This window comes from Danio rerio, chromosome 25, assembly GCF_052040795.2.
Source record: "Danio rerio strain M-AB ecotype USA chromosome 25, GRCz13ab, whole genome shotgun sequence".
Taxonomy (NCBI): domain Eukaryota; kingdom Metazoa; phylum Chordata; class Actinopteri; order Cypriniformes; family Danionidae; genus Danio; species Danio rerio.
In genome coordinates, this window is record NC_141045.1 from 40477197 (window position 1) to 40499503 (window position 22307).

A 22307-nucleotide genomic window follows, 5' to 3' on the forward strand; every position below is an offset into this window, starting at 1 on the left:
GTTTATTCGTCTGATTTTACGCTCAGTGTCTTTTGAGCGCCCCCTGTTGTTGTAAAGAATATCACAAACAGCGAATGCATCAAATATAAAAGCCTCGTTCGTTTCGTGAGATACACGTGCAGTCAGCGGAGGTCCACCACGCTGCACCAGGCAAAAGTATAAATCAGCCTTAAGATTGTCCCTATTCTCTTTTGTTTGGAGGTGTAGGAGTAAGGGTTAGAGCCACACAGCCCATCAAGTGATGGTTTTTTAGGACCACACTACAAACTTTGGGTATTACGAGAGATTTTTCCCCCGAACACTCCATCTACAGCAGCAACACGACTGCAAAACTGACACTACAAATGTGAAAAGAAGGATTTTTAATACGAACAAGCAACTGAATCTTTACATTTACAGTGTGTGGTGTTCATGACAAAATGTCACCAACAGCCTTAAAATTACCACCCAACATATTACACAGATATTCAGTCAGGGATGAAGGACATCCAGGGGTTTATTGCAGAATAAAGGCCGACAGGCATATCCGCAGCCTAATGCAAAGCACTGACTGAGGGGTTTATTCTGAGAAAACAACCGTCCTGCATGTGCTTTATCCAGCTTATCTGTTTGACACAAAAAAGACACAAACCATTGTTCTCAGCTGTAAAAGTTTATTAAATCTTTCGTTAAACGCAAAGCTGACTGAATTAAAAACAGCTGAATGAAACAGCCCAGAGAGATGCAGTGTGAAAACACCTGTGACACGGCTAAATCCTGCAGTCTGAGCTCGGCATTAATCTTCTTCTCTTGTGGTTATATTCATGAATATGAGCACTACATAAATAAAGAACAGCTTCCTGCTTTTTCAGCATGATCCACCAGATGAACACCTGACGAAACCCAAAGGCTGACACACTTTCCAGCTCTAAATGAAGAGCAATCCTCCAAATACAGTCCAACACTACTGTTTGCATGCTAGGCTGGCCACACTTGTACAGTCTGCTGTTTTGCTGACATCAGAGCAGTGCGCTGTGCTGTTTGTGTTACGAGACAGCCACACTTAGTGCTGGAGTGCATGATGTCACAGCGCTCCGTCAGAAACACCAGACGCAATAGTGAGCGTCTCATGGCATGATGTGAGCTCAGCAGAGTGTTTCAGTTCATCCATACAGTAGATCAGTGTTGATGATCACACACTGCATTACACTCAACTTCCATATGGATGAGTTGAGAATGGCCGCTCCATGAGTGTGCTAGTGACGACATGATGACGTGTGTGTGCGAGTAGTAGCGGTGTCACACTGTTTAGGGGAATTTCCCCATATCTTCAGCATACACCTCACCTCACCATGTGTAGTTAGTGTTATCAATATCAATACTATCAATATGACCATTTCCATGTTAGACACTGGGTTTAATGTTGTTCACAATATTTGTGTAGTACGGGCTGCCTCTGTGTTATCTGGTCATTTGTGTCCACACAAGGCTCAGGTCAAATAAAACCCTTTATATTTAAAACACGTGTGATTTCTGCAGAGCTGAGAGCATCAGATGAGGAAAACCAACCTGTCTGTTCCTCCGCATCTTCATCTCTGATTTTGAAAGCTTCTTCAATCCTCACGTCTTCACATTCCTCTTTAATCAACGCCATCTTCAGAATTACACATTCACGGGTCTCATGGAGTCTCTGTGAGTTTCAGAGGAGAGAAAATATCAACATAAATATGAATAACTCCAAACCCTAACCTCTGACTGCCTCATCAGCTCTCCAGCTCAGCAGCCAATCAGAATGAGAGTTAATGGCCTTAAAGGCACAGTTCATCCAAAACTGAAGTCTCAAGTCCTCGTTTACTCAGCCTTCACTTGCTCCAAACCGGTTTAGGTTTTTCTTCTGTTGAACACGATAAGATAACCTGTAACTGCTGACGTCCATCGGTTTAGTTTTTCCTACTATGGAAGACAATGGTTTCAGCATTCTACAAAATATCTTGTGTTCAGCAGAAGATTTATGGGTCATTCTACCAGACACGTACATTTACACTTATAAATAACGTGACAGGGCCTGACCTAAGCTTGTCCTCCTCAAAACATCATACAAAGACTAGCATTTATTCATACGGTTCAGTAGCTGTGTCCCATTTCAGAGGCTGCATCCTCAGGATGCATTTGAAGTGTGCTGCATCATCACGGCACGATGAATGCGGTCTCATTTAGAAAAAAATAAAAGGCTCCTTCAAACACAGCCTCCAAACATGTCCTCTGGTTCCCAGGTAATGAAGCACACAACCGGTGGATCCTCGGCCTCGAATGTCCCAAGATTCACTGCACGCTGATAACGGCTGGACATTTTATGGATCAAAAAATATATATTTCCAGCTACTGTAAACCTGGCCTTGCATTTATATCTCTTACAATAATTTTTAAAATCACTTTGAAAAAGCCTTTACACATTGAATTAGCAGGAGGTTCATCTGGGCTGAGGACAAGCACAATGACAAGCACAATGACAGGGTTTCAACAGTGTTTTAATCAAGAAAAGCAATCTGAGAAGCAAATGAGTGACATAGTCCTATACAGAACAGCTCTCAGAGATCAACCATCAGCCCATTTAGACAATGAAATAGTTTTCATTTGCTGCATTTCTTATTTGAGTACATTGTGGGTGAACTGTACATCTAATTCTTATCATTTCCACAATAAACGAGTAAAAACACAGGCAGAGTTGTGTTAATTACTGAACTGAAACCTGAACGCAGTATATGTCCACTGTAATGATAGAACTGCTGCGCCTGCGCTGTTTGACCAGCAGGAGTCGGTACCGCGCGGTGACTCGGATCACTGAATCGCTTTGAGAAGCGTTTGATTCAGTCCACTTGGACTGTCTAAAAACTGTTTCTGCCGTCACGGATAGTCAGTGACTGGATTTCTGATCAAGCAGATCTTGATATTAAGAGCGAAATGAGAGGCAGCTTTTCCTTCATGCGCGGATAGGAATGAACGCGCTTTACTCACGCAAATAGCCTGCATTGGTGTTTGAAAGGCATTGCAATAATACACCCAGCAGCACATAATTCATGTTGTACTGCTAAAAATATTAATAACAATTGTTAAACTGTTTTTGTGTGATTAAACAGTTTAAAAACAAACCTTTCTCCAGCCGGATGAAAACAGAAGCAGGAGCGCGGCGCGGCGCGGCGTGATGACGTCACTAAGCAAAAACAAAATAAGAGTCGTGTCCTGTTTATTAGACATGGTCTAACCTAAAAATAAGTTTTATGGATTTTTCGAATGTACCAAGAACTTATTTTAAACGTTTCTGAGTTAAAACAACAATGTTTGGTGTTGAAACTATTTTTCGGAAAAAATGAAAATGATGACAAATTAATAAAAAGAGCGGCTAAAGATGAGTTCATGTTAGTTCAGACGCACATCATTGTGTTTCTATTTAAAGGATTCTGTTAAAACAGGTAATAAATGTAAACCATTATTCCCCAAAGAAAACACACACACACACACACACACACACACATTTAAAACTATTTGTGCATAGAGCCCATTCGCTCCAGTGTTGGCCTTTTATTTATTGGTTTTAACAGCTTGAGTGATCGGTAATTGCTCAGTTCATTAGTGAACAATGACAGCATGTGTTGTTATTAAATGCAAGTTTTAATAATGTGTTTGGGTTGTGAGGATTTGTAACACGTGTCAAACTGATCAGGATATTTTCTTTATTTGCTGGTGTGTTTTAATTGCGTGTGTCTTCTTAAATTGCAGCACTTTAAGGTCTCTCACTCAACAAATTAATGTCAAGACTGCTAAATGTAGTTGTTTTTAATGTTACATGAAAAGTTGCTAAATCTAGCACCAAAATGACTTTCTGTAAATGAAGAGTGCCGTCGCGCTGCTGCAGGGCTGCTGCTGTTCATCTCCGGAGTGACAGATGGCAGTCACGTGTCCATAAGCGTCTTCTGACTGAACCCAAAACAGAGAGAGAGACACACACACACGTAGTTTGACAGCGGGAGTAAGTTAGAGTTGTCACAGGTAGACTGAAACAGACTAATATATAGAGGTAAGTTGGTTTTATATTCGCACATTCAGACTTAAAATAATAATATTAATGATTTCAGGAAAGGGTTTTTTGTTAATTGTAAATGTTGAAATGATATGATGATGACAGTCAGGTAAACAGTGCTGATGTTGTGGAGTGTCCGTGTTATTATAATCAATCTGTGTTAGACATGATGTTTAATATTTTATTGAAGCTTTTTATTAAAGTCTGAATGTGCCAATAGCAAACCAACTTTACCTCAAGCATGTGATTTGTGTTAAATACAGAAAAATTACAAAAAAGAAGTTAAATATTTATGTTTAAAACTCTAAATCACTGCATCTTTATATCCCGGGACACTATTAATATTAATGTCCTGTGTTGCAATACTGAGATTGAGGTAAATTATATATTTATATATCAATGCAACATGCAAAAAAGGTATAATAAACTGGTTTTCTAAATGTACTCCACAAAACCACTTCAGGTCAATAAAACATGCACCAGCAAACATACAGAGATATAGCTTCACCTCAAATCTTTTATATAATACCTGATTACTCCATACCCAAGATTAAATTATATACAGCGGGGGAAATAAGTGTTTGACCATCAGCATTTTCATCAGTAAGGGGATTTCTGTGTGGGCTATTGACAGTTTCCAGCAGATGCAGTCATCAAGCCAAATATTGAATTTATCATCAGAATATTTCAGTATACGAGCGGAGTCATAATAAATAAAGTGACACGGCTCAGGGAATGAGCACTGAACACACTTTATTTAATACTCTGTGGAAGAGCTTCTGCTGGTGATTCCAGCTTCTAGACGCCTCTGTGGAGAGACCAGTCGTCTGCACTGCTCAGGAGTGATCCTGGAATAACTGAAATCAAGTGATCCTAAATAAAAGCACATCCTCATCCTCCTCATTGTGTCTCTCAGATTGCTGGGCTGTGAGTGTGTTTGTGATGGGGGTTTCCCTGTGCCGGACAGACCTCTGGCTCTTGGCTGTCCCAGGCCGCAGACGCAGCGCTCATAAAGGCTGTCTGACGGGTGAAGACGAGTATCTGGACGGGCTGGACCGACAGGAGGACAGGCTCCGGACGCATCCCAGCAGGTGAGCACGCTGAAAATACACAGCTTCACATTCAACAGCCTCCTCATACAGTCTGATAGAGCGCTTGGACCCGGACACCGCTTCATGTGACGTCACTTACCCAGCGAGTGATGTAGAGAATCAGAGGCTCTTGTGCTGTAATGTTATGAGCAGCTCATCTCCAGGCCAGACAGAACCTGCGGACAGTTTTTGCTATTTCTGTGCAGAATTGCGTAACACATTCATGCGGAGTGATCTCAAAGTTTAGTCACTAACACATGACATAAATATCAAAGATTTTTGACTTTATCAGGTTCACAATGCAAATGCAACTGAATCCACCTGTTTAGGAAACAAAGCAAGTCTTCAGTGGTGGAAAGAAAAACCAGACAGAGTAAAAGCAGCATTACTCACCCAGACATGAGCTGCAGTACAGTCAATATTAAGAGCAGTGTGTATTACGCTGTGGAAGGCTGATGTGTTTACATGCTGTTCGTGTTTGCGCATGTGTGAAAACATAACATTCTGTAGTGCATTTACTGATTAAGAAAGAAGATTGTTTATAAGCGAATCACTCAAGTGAAAGCGAAAGTACACATTGTTAAAACGACATAGTAAAGTTCAATGGGCTAGGTGCACAAGATGCCGGTGAGCTTACGAGACGCAAGCGTGTGCGTGTTTACTTCTGGTTGTGTAGAACTATAAAGGAAGAGATGAAGATTTCGCATTTTCGTTACCAAAAATAAACATTAAAGGAGTTAATCAGCGACAGGAGAGGACATGCTCACTACACTGCTGCACACCTCACTGCACTCACCTGTTCTCACTCTGTCCCTGTTCATGCTGCAGTTCCTGCTCAGTGGATGCTCAGATTGCGTTGGGATCATGTCTTTTTGTAGTGGCCATTTCTCTGTGTTATGTCATATTTATTTGTATTATTATTAAAAATAAAATTGACACAAATATTTTCATGCTGAGGGGATTTTATTTAGCTCTTGCATAAAACAAACACACACACACACACACACACACACACATATATATATATATATATATATATATATATATATATATATATATATATATATATATATATATATAAATATATAAATATATAAATATATATATATACTTACACTTACATGCATGTACAGGGAGTCATGACACATAAACATGATCAGGTGCCGCTTGTGGTTCGCTCATCTCGTAGTCTCGTTGGAGATGGGACGCAGGATCTTGGTTAATGATCTAAACTCTCAGTAGCCGCATTTCCACTATCGGGCCAGTGCGAGCCAGGGCTTTAATCGGGCCGGGCCGGGCCAATAGCCCGGAAGGTTGAGAAATGAGGCCGAAATCATGTCGCGTTTCCACTGACGGGCTAAAGCTCACAGCGCGTCACGCAAACACCGCCCACAGAACGTCCCCGAATCAAACGTCACACAACCCGCCCACTTCAGATAAAGCACACCATAGAATCATCACGAAACGAAACCTTTAAAATGAAGACAACCGAAACAAACAAATGACACGTTACTGTACAGCAGTACATGAAATGTCTAAACACACAGACCTGTGTATTTCCATTCATTACATTTGTTTACTCGCCGACCAACTGGCATTGTGCATCGACTGCTCTCGCCGAACGCAGGGACACAGAGAGCGCACACATCCATAATATAAAGCCACAGAAATTCTCCTTTATAACTCGATATTGCATGTATTTTATAACATCCTCGTTTTGACAGAAGTCGTGTTAGGTGTTTCAGCATAAGAGCGAGTAGCCTAATAAAATATAGCCATACTTGTTGCGCTCGGCAGCTATTCACTAAAGCTCTTAATTTAAAGTTTCATTTATAAATTTAACCACGTCATATAAAAACATAAACAGTTGTTTGAGGATATAGAACACATTTTGTGTGTGGGCTTTCCCCCATATGCGTTAAAGCAGCGAGTGCTGCGCAGGACTGAGTGACAGAAAAAAAGGTATAGGAGATTCTGCTTTCACTCACCCAAATAATGCTCTGTTTGCGCGATTTGATTACTATCATAGTATCCAAATACTTTATAAATAATATTTCAAACCTTCTCCAGTGTTAATTGTTTTTATAAAATATCGAAAATATTTATGTAAATATTACATAAATATTTATGTATTGTATATAGGCTACCTACATATAGCTAGCTTTTATTTATTTTATATTGGATTATTTATTTAATGTGATTTTATATTATCCGATATTTGTAATTCTTTAAATTATATTTCATTAAAGCTTAGGCTATTTTATCAAGATATGACACTATATTGTTTAAAGTCTACGAAAGTGGGCACGTATTTTGTTAAGTTTTATGTCCTTCTGTTGTATTTATATTGTGTATTATCTCCAAAATAAATAAAGAAAAAAGCCGCTCGCGGCAAAACAGAGCTGTGAAGGAGCGCTTTAGCCCGGTCTCACACACACATACAGGCACCTAAACGCGCACAAACAAACATTTTAAACTTGACAAAAACTCTCGAAAGCCTTTACTGTCTGCTGTGTCTTTATGGTGTAAAGCTTATTATGCGTTGTTGAAACATAAAGGAGGACGCAGCAAAAACGTCACTATAAATTAAAACTACTTTATTACTTTATGCAGCAGCCTTACATTTAAAAGGGAAAAATAAGGGTGATTATACGCAAAGAGACCCCAGACTATATAAGGCTAGATGTTTTCTTTCCCTTATTTCTTTATTTGTTCGGCGCATGTACTCATGTGCGATCAGAAAACTGCCCGCCTCTCCTTTCACTCCGCCCCGAAGCCCCAGCTGGCCCTCCTTGGCCCAAGGTATTCGGCGGGCCGAAAAAGGCTGGCCGCTGGCCCCAAGAAAGCCCCGCTTTGGCCCGATTAGGCCCCGGAAGTGACAGTGGAAACCCCACTGGCCTTGGCTCGCCCTGGCTCGCTCGCTTTAGGCGCGATAGTGGAAACGCGGCTAGTGTGGGAAGAGTGCAGTTGTTCCATGCAAAAAGTCAGAGAACAAGTAATTTTCAAAGTGTTCTCAGTCCACCAGGTGTCAAAACACAATGATGTTGAGGATGAACACTGCACACTAGTAGTTTGTGTAGGACTAAAGTGATCCCAACGCAATCTGAGTAGCCACTGATGAGGAACTGCAGCATCAACAGGGACAGAATGAGAGCAGAGGAGTGCAGTGAGGTGTGCAGCAGTGTAGTGAACATGTCCTCTTCTGTTTCTGATAAACTACTCTGTTTTTTTTATTATAAACATGATCATTTTTTGGTAAGGAAAATGTGAAATCCTCAACCCTTCCTTCATAGATCTATATGACCATAAGTAAACGCGTACACACTTGTGTCTCAAAAGCTCACTGGTGCCATCTTGTGCAACCAACTCATTCCTGAGTGTTACCACTACAAGTCTCTCATATAATACATCTCCTAAATGACAGAAAATATCATTTTACAAACTGTAAATAAATCATTCAAACATTTGCATATTAGTTAATAACATTACTGAAATTAATATTAAAACTGAATCATTATATGTTTACACACATTTACATAACCAGACTCAGTGATGGGCTAAAATATCTGCAGATTATTTTTACAGACTCCAGCATGAATTATTGATTTAAAAGGAGAAGATTAAACATTTTACCTGTTTGTTATCATATAATCTATTACACTGTACCAAACCATCATTCTAGCAGCAAGATAAACACTATTCATTCATACACTATAACAATATTACTGTACACCTACTCATCATCACTGTAGAGTTTATTCAATTCATTTCAGTTCATCTTTATTTCTATAACGCTTTCACAGCAGCTCAGCACAGATAAGGCTCCAGTAGACTGCTGTTAAACACTAGCCTAGAGCGCCATCTGCTGTTAAACACTAGCCTAGAGCGCCATCTGCTGTTAAAAACTATTTTTAAATCAGGGTTATATCTTCTAAAGCTGAATTTTGTCTGTTTTGGAGACTCTAGATTACAGATATCCTTAACTAACAGGCTGAAACATCCGTCTAAATGCATTTTAATTTGATGGGACCTTATATTCCCCCAGGACCTCAGTGAAAACCTCCTACATGGTGCGAGCAGGACAGAATACTGTGGAAACGTACCGCTACATCGACTGCGGCTCAAACTCCACCGTGCACCAGCCGTCAGGACTCGCCTGGTCTAATCCTCAGAACAGGAAACTGCTCCGGTGAAAACTCAGCCGGTAGACGCTCGCTCATTTCTCAGAAGGCAGCTCCGTTTCTTTAATTCCTGTCACTGTACAAGCTCAACACATCCAATATGATGTACAATATCACTGAATCATCTCTCAGTACAGATGCTGCAGTCTCTCACTTACAGTTTAGTATTGTTTCTTGCCCAAATATCTAAAAATCCAGAAGCATTTTCCACACTAGCGCTAAATATAGTGCTGTTTTCAGGAATAAAGAGTCAAAATGCAGAGAGATTTTCATTAAAACAAGTCGAATAATCTGACAGTGAGGGAAGCAGAATACTCTTGATGTTATTCCTGATACAAGATCATTTCACTTCCTCCATCGTCAGATTATTCTGTTTGTTTTAAGGAGAATCTCTCTTCATTTTGACTCATTATTTCTTAAAACAAGACTATATTTCATACTCGATTAGGATATGCTTCTTGATTTTAGAGTCTAGATGTTTTGATGAGTGTTTGGACAAGACACTGAAAGTAAGAGCAGCATGTGTTGCAGTAATTTTCCCACCTGCCAGATTAACCTCAACAGTACAGGCCCCAGTTCAGTGTGATCTACAGCCACAACCAAGCTTTAAAATATTCATTCTACTCTGCTCTGATTGGTCAGATGACTCTACTTCCCTCTGATTGGTCAGATGACTCTACATTCCTCTGATTGGTCAGATGGCTTATTATTAGTCTTTATTGAGAAAATCATCTATGCTGATCTCTGTAAATGAAAAGTATAAAGCTAAAAGACACACTGAGGTTCATGTAGAAAAACAAATGGCTGCGATTAAAGTATTTGATCTATATCTTAAAACAAATGTAAATATCTTAAATCACATCACATCTGCCTTTAATGTTATGATTCTGGATATTTAACATTTATTTAAGATATGGAGAGCCGTTTCAAACAAGTACAAATGAAAATCATTGTTAATATCATTATATTAGTTATTAAAATAAATGTGCAGCAGAGCTTCTCTCTGTACACTCCAGACCAACAGGGGGCGCTCGCTCTGTGATGATCAAGTCAAATCAGCTTCCCTTCTATGGTGCTCTATATAGTGTAGACAGAGCTCCAGCACTGAGTGTGTGTGTGTGTGTGTGTGTGTGTGTGTGTGTGTGTGTGTGTGTGTGTGTGTGTGTGTGTGTGTGTGTGTGTGTGGTGTTTTTCAGGAGAACACCTGCGCTTCTGTCTGTTGGACTACACCTGCTCCTCCCGCCACATGGAGGACGCACACGTGCAGCACAGCCAACAACACTTCCTGTCTGCAGTTCGGTACTCCAGCCACTTCCTGTTCTCTAACTTTAGACACACACTGCAGGTGAGACGCGCACACAAAAACCAGCTTTACAGACACACTCTGCCTTTTTGTTAATGGGCTGATTTCAGCATGTCTGAATCCCTCAGCAGGTCTCAGCATCTGCAGGAGCAGTTTTAGTGTAGCTTAGCATAAATCATTGAATCGGATTAGACCATTAGCATCTCACTCAAAGGAGCAAAGCGTTAGGGGAGTTTTCCTCTGTGAAGCGTGGCTCTTCTGTCGTATCGTGTTCTAAGACAGACAGAAGATGAGGAGCTGCTGTTAGTCTGGTATAGCTGAGCTGTTCCCTCATTCAGGCGTAATAATCCAGAAACTCTGCGGTGGTAGTGCGACTGCAGCGGCGCAGTGATATTACACAGCACGGACACCTTTTTTCATTCTAGGGACTGTTTACAGGAGCTTCTGCTGATCTTACTGCAGTGTCAATGCAGAAGAGTCCAGCTTAAGCAGGAGAATCATCACTAATGACTTTTAGTTTTGAGGAAGATGCTAACGGTCTAATCCGATTCAGTGATTTATGCTAAGCTAAGCTAACAGCACTCCTGCAGACAGTGGTGAAAGTGTGCTGTGTGCTCCTGATTCCCCTCAGCTCTGCTCTGGTCTCTCCGCTCTGACTCGTCACTCTCTGCTTCGTGTTTCTGTTGTCAGGGTTCTTCTGGAAGCTGATCGGCACCACGGAGGAGTCCATCAATCAGATGTGTGTACACACACACACACACACACACACACAGAACATTTACATCATCAGACAGCTGCTCACAGACCTGCGCCACTTCTACATACGTGCGTGCGTGTGTGTGTGTGTGTGTGTGCGTGTGCTAGACTCTGCAGGGGTGTGTGTGTGTGTGTGTGTGCAGGTACCTGCCGGCGGTCACTGCTGACAGTCTGCTGAAGCAGCTTAGTAACCCGGAGCTGGATGTCTCTTGGCCAGACGCTTGCACACAGCAGCTTATGATGGAGCTGTCCACAGCCGTACACACATTCTACTTCGCAGAGTGCAGACGAGACTCACACTTCACAGACGGTGAGCTCTGTGTGTTTAAGGAGTTTCACACACCTGCTGTTATTAATGCTGAGCACAACCATCAACTGTGTGTGTGTGTGTGTGTGTGTGTGTGCGCGCAGGTGATCTGGAGCCCGGCAGTGGCTCAAGGGGTGGAGCTAGCGAGCTGTTCAGTGATGATTGGCCTGGATACACTTCATTCTCTCCACTCAGAAATACTCCTGTGGACAAGCCACCCCACCCATGTGGCAGACCCCGCCCAAATTACAGACTCCGCCCTCAAGACACGCCCACTAATAAAGCAAAACAGTCTAAATGGATGAAGCCAATCAGACGTGCTCAGATGTTCCCCTGTTCTGCCTCTGATGTTTTGCTTTACTCTCTGTGTCTGAAACGCGCACACACACACACACACACACACACACACCAGCAGCAGTAGCAGGATGGCCCGATCGCTGCATTCTCAAGTGATCTTCTGTAGTGTTCTTCTGTTCTTCGAGCGGTGCTGTTCCCTGTGTTCTGACTCTGCTGATGTTCATGACTCACTCAAATCAATCAACATGTCCTTTGAAGGATCCTCTGAGAAGTTTCTGGAAGCAGTTGAGAAACCAGAGCAACATCAGGAGTGACCTTTTGTACCTGTGCTGTGGTGCATCATGGGAAGTGGAAGAGACCAAATAAAGGTTTTTATTTTTTTACTTTTTACTAAATAGCCTTAATTTGTTTACATGGCTGTTGAATATTGTGAAATTTCCCCCAGTGATGGAAGAAACTAAGCTCTCCAAAGCATCGAATAAATTGATCCAATAACTTCTTTGCAAAACCACCAGCTGATTTTAAGTGTTTGTATGAAAAGCCACCCGCTGGCGACCCCTGCTGCTTAATACATGTAAATGCATCCAACTCTGGCCAAAACTGTAAAAGCCAACATGCTGTAAATGTTTATGTAAAATGCCAAATTCATGCTTGGAATCACTCGCTTCTTTATGTAACCAGTGAACATTCGTGCTGCTAATGAATTTATCATGAAGATTATTGCAAACGCTTAGCTAATATTGCAGATCTGTTTTATCTGTTTAGTTAATTTCATAAAGCTTATTTAATCTTCATCTATATGATCATTTATACATCATTTTCATTAGTTTTTTCTGTCTAATTGAATGTAATAAATATAATTCTTGATGTTTCATCATATAAATATTGTATAATTCTAACAAATGAAGCTAATATAATCTAAAAAATATAAAATTGTTGACATTTTTAGTTTGTCATTCATTCATTCATTTATTCATTTATTTTCTTTTCGGCTTTTCCCCCTTTATTAATCTGGGATCGCCACAGCGAAACTAACCACCTTTTTTTAGTCAGTAATTTATTATTATTATTATTTTTTGCAATATCTCATCTGAATTTAAATATTTTATCTTTTTAAACCGACAGATGTTTTGTGAACAAACTATTATTTTAATGAATATAACTGTTAAATAGGGCTGTAACGATACACAATATAAAATCGAAATCGCGACACTCTGATATACGATCCTGTGTCGCGGTGTGATAAGGGAGAATCGCGACACACCCCGTGACTACCTTTCCAATAACGTCACGCGTGCCTGCAAAAGTTGAGCTAGTTGAAGAAGAACGTGAGGAAACATTTTTTTCCGCTCGACATTACGAGCACTGCTCCGTTTAAGCCCTCGCAATTAGCGTTTAACCGGGAGAGCTCGCACGGAGCTCTTAGTAAGGGACTGTCTGAATGTGTCAGGAATATCAAAAACAAAACCAACTTAACCCCTCTTGACAACAGACAACGGCAGAAACATTGCCAGTGCTGTCAAAGCATTGTTGTTAATGTGGCTGCGCAGAGAGGGATGGGCGTTCACCAGATGCCCCGACTCCTCTGCAGAGGAAACTTTTCTGTAACCGTGCTGTGCGCTTTCTGTTTGAACCTTTGAGAGTTAACGTTTGTGCTGACTGACAGCGCGATGCGTGAGGCCAGGAAACAGGACAAAGCTTTCAGTTAAGATGAACACAGTTTCTATAGTTATACTTTATTTATAGATAAAGGTATATGACTGTATATAATCACTCTATCTTGCTGGAAATTTATAGCTGTTCCGTTTTACTGCAGGACGCATGCCGCTCTGAAGGTCTAATCGCTGTTTTAAGTTATCCAGAGCTGTATGAATATACACATCTTGAATATAACAATAGCATTAAATATTACAATTGTAACAACACAGACAGCAACACTTATGCACAATCGATACCCAGCTGATTCAGTCGTTTCATAAGAGGACCGCGCTTCTTCTCTTCTTTTTTCCTTGTCAACATAAAGGCAGTGAGATGCGCCTTGTTTTCGGCTTATAAAGCATGTATGCACATTAATGCAATAGCATATTTAAACAACAAAACTGTTTACAAAAAGTCTACATATGCGCGCGTGTTGTTTACTTTTCATCACGCAGTATGCGCACTTGAACCGCGAGGGAGAGAGAGGAAACCATCAGGACTTATTCTTTAAAATAATGATTTCTATTAAAATGTAAAAGGTTTTGTTATTATAATAATAACAGCGGGGCATTAAATAAATGCATATTTTCCGTGGAGCGGGCAATTTGAGGAAGTCTGCGATTTTTTTATTTGACGGAAGAAAAAACATGATTGGAAAAAAACTGCCTATGCCGGTTGTTAAAAAGAATCAGTTAGTATTTTCGTTTTGTAATATAAATTAATTATTTAAGTGTAAATAATTTAGGGCAGTCCTATTTATTATATTCATTTTATTTAGATTATTCTGCTCTTCTGTGCTAAACACTGCAGGTGCGTGAAGATGCTCTGTTGTTCTGTTCTGCTATTAATATGCTAGCATTTAAAAATAAATCAGTAGCCTATTTTAAAATGCAATATGTAATGTGTCAGACACAAAATAGACACGTCAATTTGTTTAATATAAAATTAATAGTAATCTGACCAGTTAACCATTATAATAACCGATTAATGAGCGGCGGTTGTCTGTTAGCAAAATTAACCGAAATGAGCATCCCTAGTAGCCATTTAATTTACTTTTTCTATGTAAGAGAACTTGATGGAAAAAGAATTTTTAACATGCTTGAACCATCTACACAATGGAGTTTAGTTCGGTTTGGTTTTTCAAATGTATTTTCTTACAAAGAAAACAAAAATGATATAATTTTATTTAATAAAAAATAGTTTTAAAAATCTTTTTTTCCCCACCCCACACGAAAAAAAAAATCGTGATACGAATCAAATCGTGGGTCAAAAATCGTGATACGAATCGAATCGTGGGTCAAAAATCGTGATACGAATCGAATCGTGGGTTTGGTGTATCGTTACAGCCCTACTGTTAAATAAAACTGATTGGGATTCATGTTTAAACGTGGCTGTACTCATTTATGCTGAGCACTGTATATGTATGCTTATCTCTCTTTTACCCCCATAGTTAAATCTGAAATGGATATATATCAACATGTATGAGTGCTTGCTACTTAATTACTGCTGAGCACAACCATTACATTATTATGAAGGTGTTTGGTCAGATGTGTTTACTCCTGAATGCGCCAGCAGTAGTTTCCCACATCTAGTCTGGCATATTTGAGATTCAGATCATTAGTGTGGCATTATCAGATGATCATACAGTCACACAGCGCAGTCTCCAAATGCCGTACAGTCCTGTCCTCCGCGTTCATCTCGCTCCATACCGCATCCCGCCTGTGGGAATGATCATCCGTCTGTACATGTCTTTATTTGTTTACCTGAAGCCTGTAAATCACAGTCAAACTCAGCTCAGCAGATGTACTGTCCTCAAATCAGCTCTTATGTTGATGACGGAGCATCCTGTGTGTGTGTGTGTGTGTGTGTGTGTGTGTGTGTGTGTGTGTGTGTGTGTGTGTGTGTGTGTGTGTGTGTGTGGGCGCGCAGGTCAGCTGGAGCCCGGCAGTGGCTCAGGGGGTGGAGCTAGCGAGCGGTTCAGTGATGATTGGCCAGGATACACTTCATTCTCTCCACCCAGAAATACTCCTGTGTGTGTATTTCACTCCTGTGCACACACATGGCATACCCCGCCCCAACGACTGGCTCCGCCCTCAAGACACCCCCACTATTAAAAAAGAAATCTGGCTAAATGGACGAAGCCAATCAGATGCGCTCAGACCTTCCCCTGTTCTGCCTCTGATGTTCTGCTTTACTCTCTATCTGTGTCTGTAACACACACATGCATGCACACAGACACGTGTGTAGGCACGACACGCACACACTCACTCACGCCTGCACGCACACACGCAGCAGCAGCAGGATGGCCTGGTCGCTGCGTTCTCCTCATGTGTTCTTCTGTAGTGTTCTTCTGTTCTTCACGCTGTGCTGTATTCTGTGTTCTGACTCTGCTGATGTTCTTGAGGAGCTGCTGATCTTCTCTATATGATGTCAGTGTTATATTGAATGTAGTTAATTTATTTATGATTATTTATGATTAATGTAGCCTTGTGTACAGCGACTCAGCATGTTCAAGCACAATGACTGGCAGGATTAAAATCACTCCAGATATAATGAATGTAGAGCTGATGATCTGCTGTGTGTGTGTGTGTGTGTGTGTGTGTGTGTGTGTGTGTGTGTGTGTGTGTGTGTGTGTGTGTGTGTGTGTGTGTGTGTGTGTGTGTGTGTTTGTACGTGCAGTGGTCAGAATGTTGATAAAATGACTCAGACTCAACTTTATTTTTCCGTTGAGGGAAACAACAATCTGTCATGGGTCTTGGGCTTTTCCAGGTGATTAAACAGTTAATTTAACAGTGGAATATTAGCATCTTCAACTCCCCTGCTCTGTCTAAATGCAAACAGCAAAGGATCAAATTTATCCTTTGAATACAATAAAATCTCACCTTTAATAATTCTCTCGAAATACTTCATAACTAATGAAGTAAGGGCAACAGGTCTAAAATCATTTAACTCCCGCAGAAACTTATTTTTGGCTATAAGAACAGATTTCTTCCAGATTTCAGGAACCCTTTGCAATGTAAGAGACTGAAGAAATGCAATGAAATATTTCAGAAAGTTGTTCAGCACATGTATGTAGCACCCTACCACCAATATTATCTGGGCCCGGGCTTTTTTTAGTATAAATTCTCTGAAAGAGGTCTTTTACCCGAGTCTTACTAATGTTTACGGATTTACTACATGACAGGTGTTTTAAAATGTCATTTTCTGACTTAAAATCACCCTCATCAAACCTCAAGTAAAACGTATTTGATTCCTCAGCAAACTCTCTCACTGAACTATAACCATTTAAATTGGTTTTATTGCCCCCTCTATCTTCTTTACTCCCAACCATTGTGTTCACTCCTTGCCAGGCTGATCTTAAGTTTTCGTTGCCAAATTGCTTCTGTTTCTCTATTTGTTATGTGTGTTGTTTTTTCACTTTTGATTCATGTTAAACAAATCACACATCTGAAAAAAGTGTGAGTATTATTAATATCATCTCCATTAAACTGCATGAATCAGTTTGCCTGATAGGAGACATTAATCTGTGTATACAGATTGTGAATTACCACACTAAATCAGCTGTACTCCTCATAAATGGTAACCCCACAGAAATATTTTTGATCAGTAATGCCAGTTTATTTGCTCAGCACTTATTCTACACAATATACCAATTAAAATGCAGAAAAAAATAAACCAAAACATTAAAAAACGGCCGAGATATAAAGGATTAAACCTGACCGAAAGCACACTCAGCTGAGGACACACGGGATTGGTCTAAAAACACGAATACTAATGAGTCATTTGCATATGGTCTATTCTCTAATAAAACACGATTTTAAAGGGCTTCATAAGCTTAAATATGATAATCAAAGTATGAGAAAACAACTTAGACATCAGATAATCAAATTCTGAATGAAAATATACAAACAAGAACAAAGAAAAACACAAACAAACAAATGGTCATCACCATTGCCGAAATGCTGTGTCTCAAAACCTAGTCAATGGACCAGGGTCTCCTGTTCTTCAGGGTAATGCTCCCAACGGTTATCCCTGATAAGGATGATGTCTGCTTGGTTCTTGCATTACCTAAGGGGAGACATCTGGTAGAAGAATGATATAGCTACAGAGATATATCCGCCAGATTGATCCTCGACCTGACCTTTTAAATTTTTCACTTCTAGTAAGTAGTTGGAGGTCAGGATTATCTCTTTGAATACTTTTAGTCACATTTGGGCGAGTTCTTTGGTCATCTTGAATTTATGGAACTCCTTGGATGTTGACTGGAAGTATTCTAGAGCAAATCAGCGCGGAGTGAGGAGAAGGCAATGACCAGTTCATGGCCAACTTTTACTCCTGAATCTACCTGTTGGATTCAGCTGATTTGGGCAAGGGCTCTCCTTTTCCCTGGAGATATCTGGGGTCCTGGGGAGCCTGGTCTCTGGATTAGCCAGAGTAGGCCCCGTAGAGAAACCTCTTCAGACTCTTCTCGGGTGACCTGGGCAACCTTGCGGTGTTAACAAAAGGTCACTTGGGGGAGTGGTAAGTATTCAGCCCCCCTGGGTCCACTTGGACAGCACGCAGGGAAGGTGGCCGGGGGTGAACAGGCCTTAAATGAAGCCCAGTCTTCTACTGGTGATTAGCACCTCCACACAACAGCACATTGTGCATCAACACCACCTACACCAGTCATTCAAGAACTTTTCAAAAAGTCAATTCAAACATGAGAACTACTGAAGATTTGTAACCTCAGATTTTACTAGGATTAAGGTTAAGGAGTAAGAATAGAACTTTCATAGGGACTCTTTAAAACACCAATTCTCAAATTATAACTTACAACTTTAGAGAATAACCAGATTTTCCCTCTTTAATATCCATTATTTCCATAGATTTAATATGAATTTATAACTCAAATTTGTTCATAAACTCCATGGGAAGATTTAAAATGTTTATTCTTCTTAAACTTGTAACCCAGAACTTTTCAGAAAAAATCCTACATGCCTTCTCCAGAACATCTGTAGTGTATATGGATGTTTCAAAAATATGATCTTCTGTAACTCCTAGAACATCTAACCCCAGAACCTCTCAGTGAAAGTAACCACACTAAACTTTTACAATCTCAATTTCATGGGAATAGTTTGACCTTCACCTATAAATATTTCAACTTTACCAGTTCCAGTTTCCTCTTCAAAAATCTCAAATTTAAATGAAAACATCTCAAGTATCAAGAATTCCTTTTGGCAGTGAGAATCCTTTCAAATACAAAAGCGCTCACTTTAAGGCTCTCACTTAAGCAATGAAAATCAGTTTGCTTCTATTGTGAACTTTTTTTTTTTTTTTCTCCCCACATAGCGTGATTGTAGAAGTTCACAACTACACAATAGCATAGACCGTACACCTATTTCCAAAATGTATTTGTCAGACAGTACTCCATGTCATTTGCAGTGGTCTCATAATAAAGTTACCCCTTTGGGAGATATTTCTGATGACTGGTTTAAAATCTGTCCAGAACCTTAAAACTCAATATAATTTGCCCAGCAGCTGCTTTGAGGTTTATTCACAATAAATCACCTCTTTGGGCAGCTCAGTTCTCCGGGCATATGGGTTACCTTGGTAATCTCTCACTGACCTATTCACTCATTGCATAAATGAATTCTTCCTTCAGTGGAATCTCCCTTATCTGCTTCATTTTCTTGAACATTCATATAAACTTCTATTACAACTGTTTGGGCTAAGGATCTTTGAGGATGTGCATGCTTTATTTTCGCATCAGGTATGAGAGGTTTAAATCGGCTCAGTTTTCAGAGATTATTTTCGGTGTTTAATTTTCACTGCTGAAATGAAAAACAATGAAAAATCCATCCATGCTCAACTACACAAGCCCCAAACCAAGCGAGCCAGTTTGCCTACCAACCAAAGTAAAGGGGGAAAAATAACCTCAAACCAGGCTCAGTTGGGCATGACAATTTCTCCTCTGGCCAAACTTTCTGTACAGAGCTGCAGTCTAGGCACCGGATGCTGGAGAATGGTGGACATCCATTGTGGAGAAGCTGCAGATGGGAGAGGTCAGCGGCTGGTGTACAGACTGACCCTTCAGGATCAATATGTAGACTCGTGGGTCACTATAGGGTCTTAAAAGAATTAATCTCATGCTCTAATACACCAGGAGCTCCCTCAAATACTGGGCAGCTAAGGCATTGAGGGCTTTGTAGGTAAACAATAACATTGTAAATTAAATATTTAATAGTGAGTCAATGCACCGATGAAAGAACTGGAGTAATGGGATTTCTTAGTTCTAGAAAGCACTCTAGCAGCTGCATTTTGAACCAGCTGCAGTTTGTTAGTGAGGCCAGCAGGGCATCCGCCTAGTAACTCATTACAGTAGTCTAATCGAGAGGTAATGAAAGCATGAATAAGCTTTTCTGCATCAGTTATTGATAGCTCGTCAAAGTTTGGCAACATTAAGATGAAGAAATTGAGTTTTACAGATGCTTAATCTGGCCTTACACAGGTTGCTGTCAGAAATAGCCCCCAAATTACTGACTGAAGATGAGTACTAGTTTAGGGCACACTTGTCAGCTCTACAAAGCTGACCAATCACAGCTTGCTCTATTCATTGAGGTGTGCATCATTGTCTGACTGCCACAGCAAGGGCTATGTGGCCATGCACAGGTTGTGCTGAAGCATACTTTTGTGCTTGATGCAGAAGTATAAATACGCCTTTAGGAGTGCTGTTTCTGTGCTATGAGATTGTCTACATCCAGATTAAAATTTTTCATAAACTTTAGCTGCTTTTCCACTCGCTGAATCGTTCTCTAAATGGAACTGCTCAATTTTGTGCCAAACTGGGCCAGGCAGCACTAATACAGTTTTATTTTCCACTCATGCTGCAACAGCTCTTTGAAACATAACACAACCCATCAGTAGTTGCCTTTAATGCAATGTAAACCGCTCCATTTGTTCAATTAAACTCAATAGCTAAAACACACTTTCAAGTTGATAAACAAAAGCAACCAAGTGAATAAACACTGCTATGCCGCTCATATTGTGGTGCTGCATATAGGTACATGTTACAGCACCTTTTTTTAGAGGTTGTATGTTGCACGCCTCTGGCTAAATTTAATTTGGAGGGGAAATGACAATGTAACGATTGAAAATGTTTGCAGGGGGAATAAATGTTTAAGATCTCTGAATATGACATAAAATTAAACTATGATGCAACTAGTGCATTTGTATTACAATAGCAGAAATATATTTTGGATGGGCCTTGTCAAAATTGAGCGGGCACTATAATGGCACTCAACTTTAATTTTTACAATCTATAAGTTGATTATATAACGTGCTACATTTTGATGGTAAAATATATAACCCTTTAAACCAGAGGTGTCAAACTAAACTCCTGGAGGGCTGAAGCCCTGCACAGTTTAGTTCCAACCCTGCTCCAACACACTTACCTGTAGGTTTCAAACAAGCCTGAAGGACTCAATTAGTTTGATCAGGTGTTTAATTAAGGTTGGAACTAAACTGTGCAGAGCTGCGGCCCTTTTGGAACTGAGTTTGACACCCGTGTTAAACAATAGCTGTTAAGTATTCAAACATTAAATGAATGCAGCAAGTGAAAAACGGATTTGAAAATGCATCAGGATATAAAGATTTATTTATCAGCTTGACATTTTTAGAAAATTTTTGCATAGCTACCCAGTATATATTACAGATCAGGAAATAAAACAAAAGCGTTACACAGCCCCATAAATGTCAAACTTGTGTATAACTAAATCACAATGGCCTACTGCTGAAATGCTGAATTTATTATTCATTTATTAACATGTCAAAACCTAGTGATTATTTTGAGAGCAATGCTGACATTTATTAAATTCATTGTGACTAGTTTATCAGAGCATATATAGACTAAAAAAATCATACAACAGTACCTTGGACAGCAGTGCCACTCTAAAGCTTTAGAGCAAAGTAAAAAAAATTATTGAAAGTTGTTTTTTTCTACCAGGCTTCGATGATACACATTTCTTATTTGCTTTATTCGATGCGCAGTAGGAAAAAGTCTCAGTGCATGTAGTCATTGGTTTAATTCTCTCCTGGATCAAAGCGAGATTTGTGCCACAAATACAGTGCTGCATGCAATAAACTTGCGTCAGTCAGGTGAATTAAAGGTCTTAAATGCTCAGGATGTCAATCAAATTATTAAACTCACCATTAATAAAATAGTAGGCTATTTCATTATTTTAGATGACTGGTTAGAAAATAAACCATGTATAAAATAAGTCAATGAAATAACGGAGTTATTCACTTCTCTTCCAGAGACTGCTCTATGGTTTAAACCCTTTTAAAACTATTGTTAGACCAGGCAGCACTAATATGGTTTTATTTTCCACTCATTCTGCAACAGCTCTTTGAAACCTTGCACAACACATCAGTAGTTGCCTTTAATTCAATGTAAACCGTCCCTGTTCAATTAAACTTAAAAGCTGAACTTGCAAGTTAATAAACAAAAGCAACCAAGTGAATAAACACTGCTATGCCGCTCTCATATAGTGGTGCTGCATATAGGTACATGTTACAGCACCTTTTTTTTTTTTTTTAAATGTCATATGTTGTGCGCCTCTGGCTAAATTTAATTTTT

At 39.9% G+C, this 22307-nt stretch overlaps 1 long non-coding RNA gene across 37 annotated transcripts; it reads left to right on the top strand.

The window, feature by feature from the left end:
* Positions 1-3967: 3967 nt before the first annotated feature.
* On the top strand, positions 3968-16243 carry LOC147830962 (uncharacterized). Of its 37 annotated transcripts, none has more exons than XR_015526854.1 (8): positions 3968-4006; positions 4974-5148; positions 9194-9352; positions 10526-10674; positions 11323-11371; positions 11497-11698; positions 11800-12360; positions 15620-16243. It is a non-coding gene; the product is annotated as an uncharacterized LOC147830962 (long non-coding RNA). The 37 variants fall into 37 exon arrangements; XR_015526846.1 differs by having other exon boundaries at positions 3984-4054; positions 10761-11371; XR_015526837.1 differs by having other exon boundaries at positions 3984-4054.
* Positions 16244-22307: the final 6064 nt, after the last annotated feature.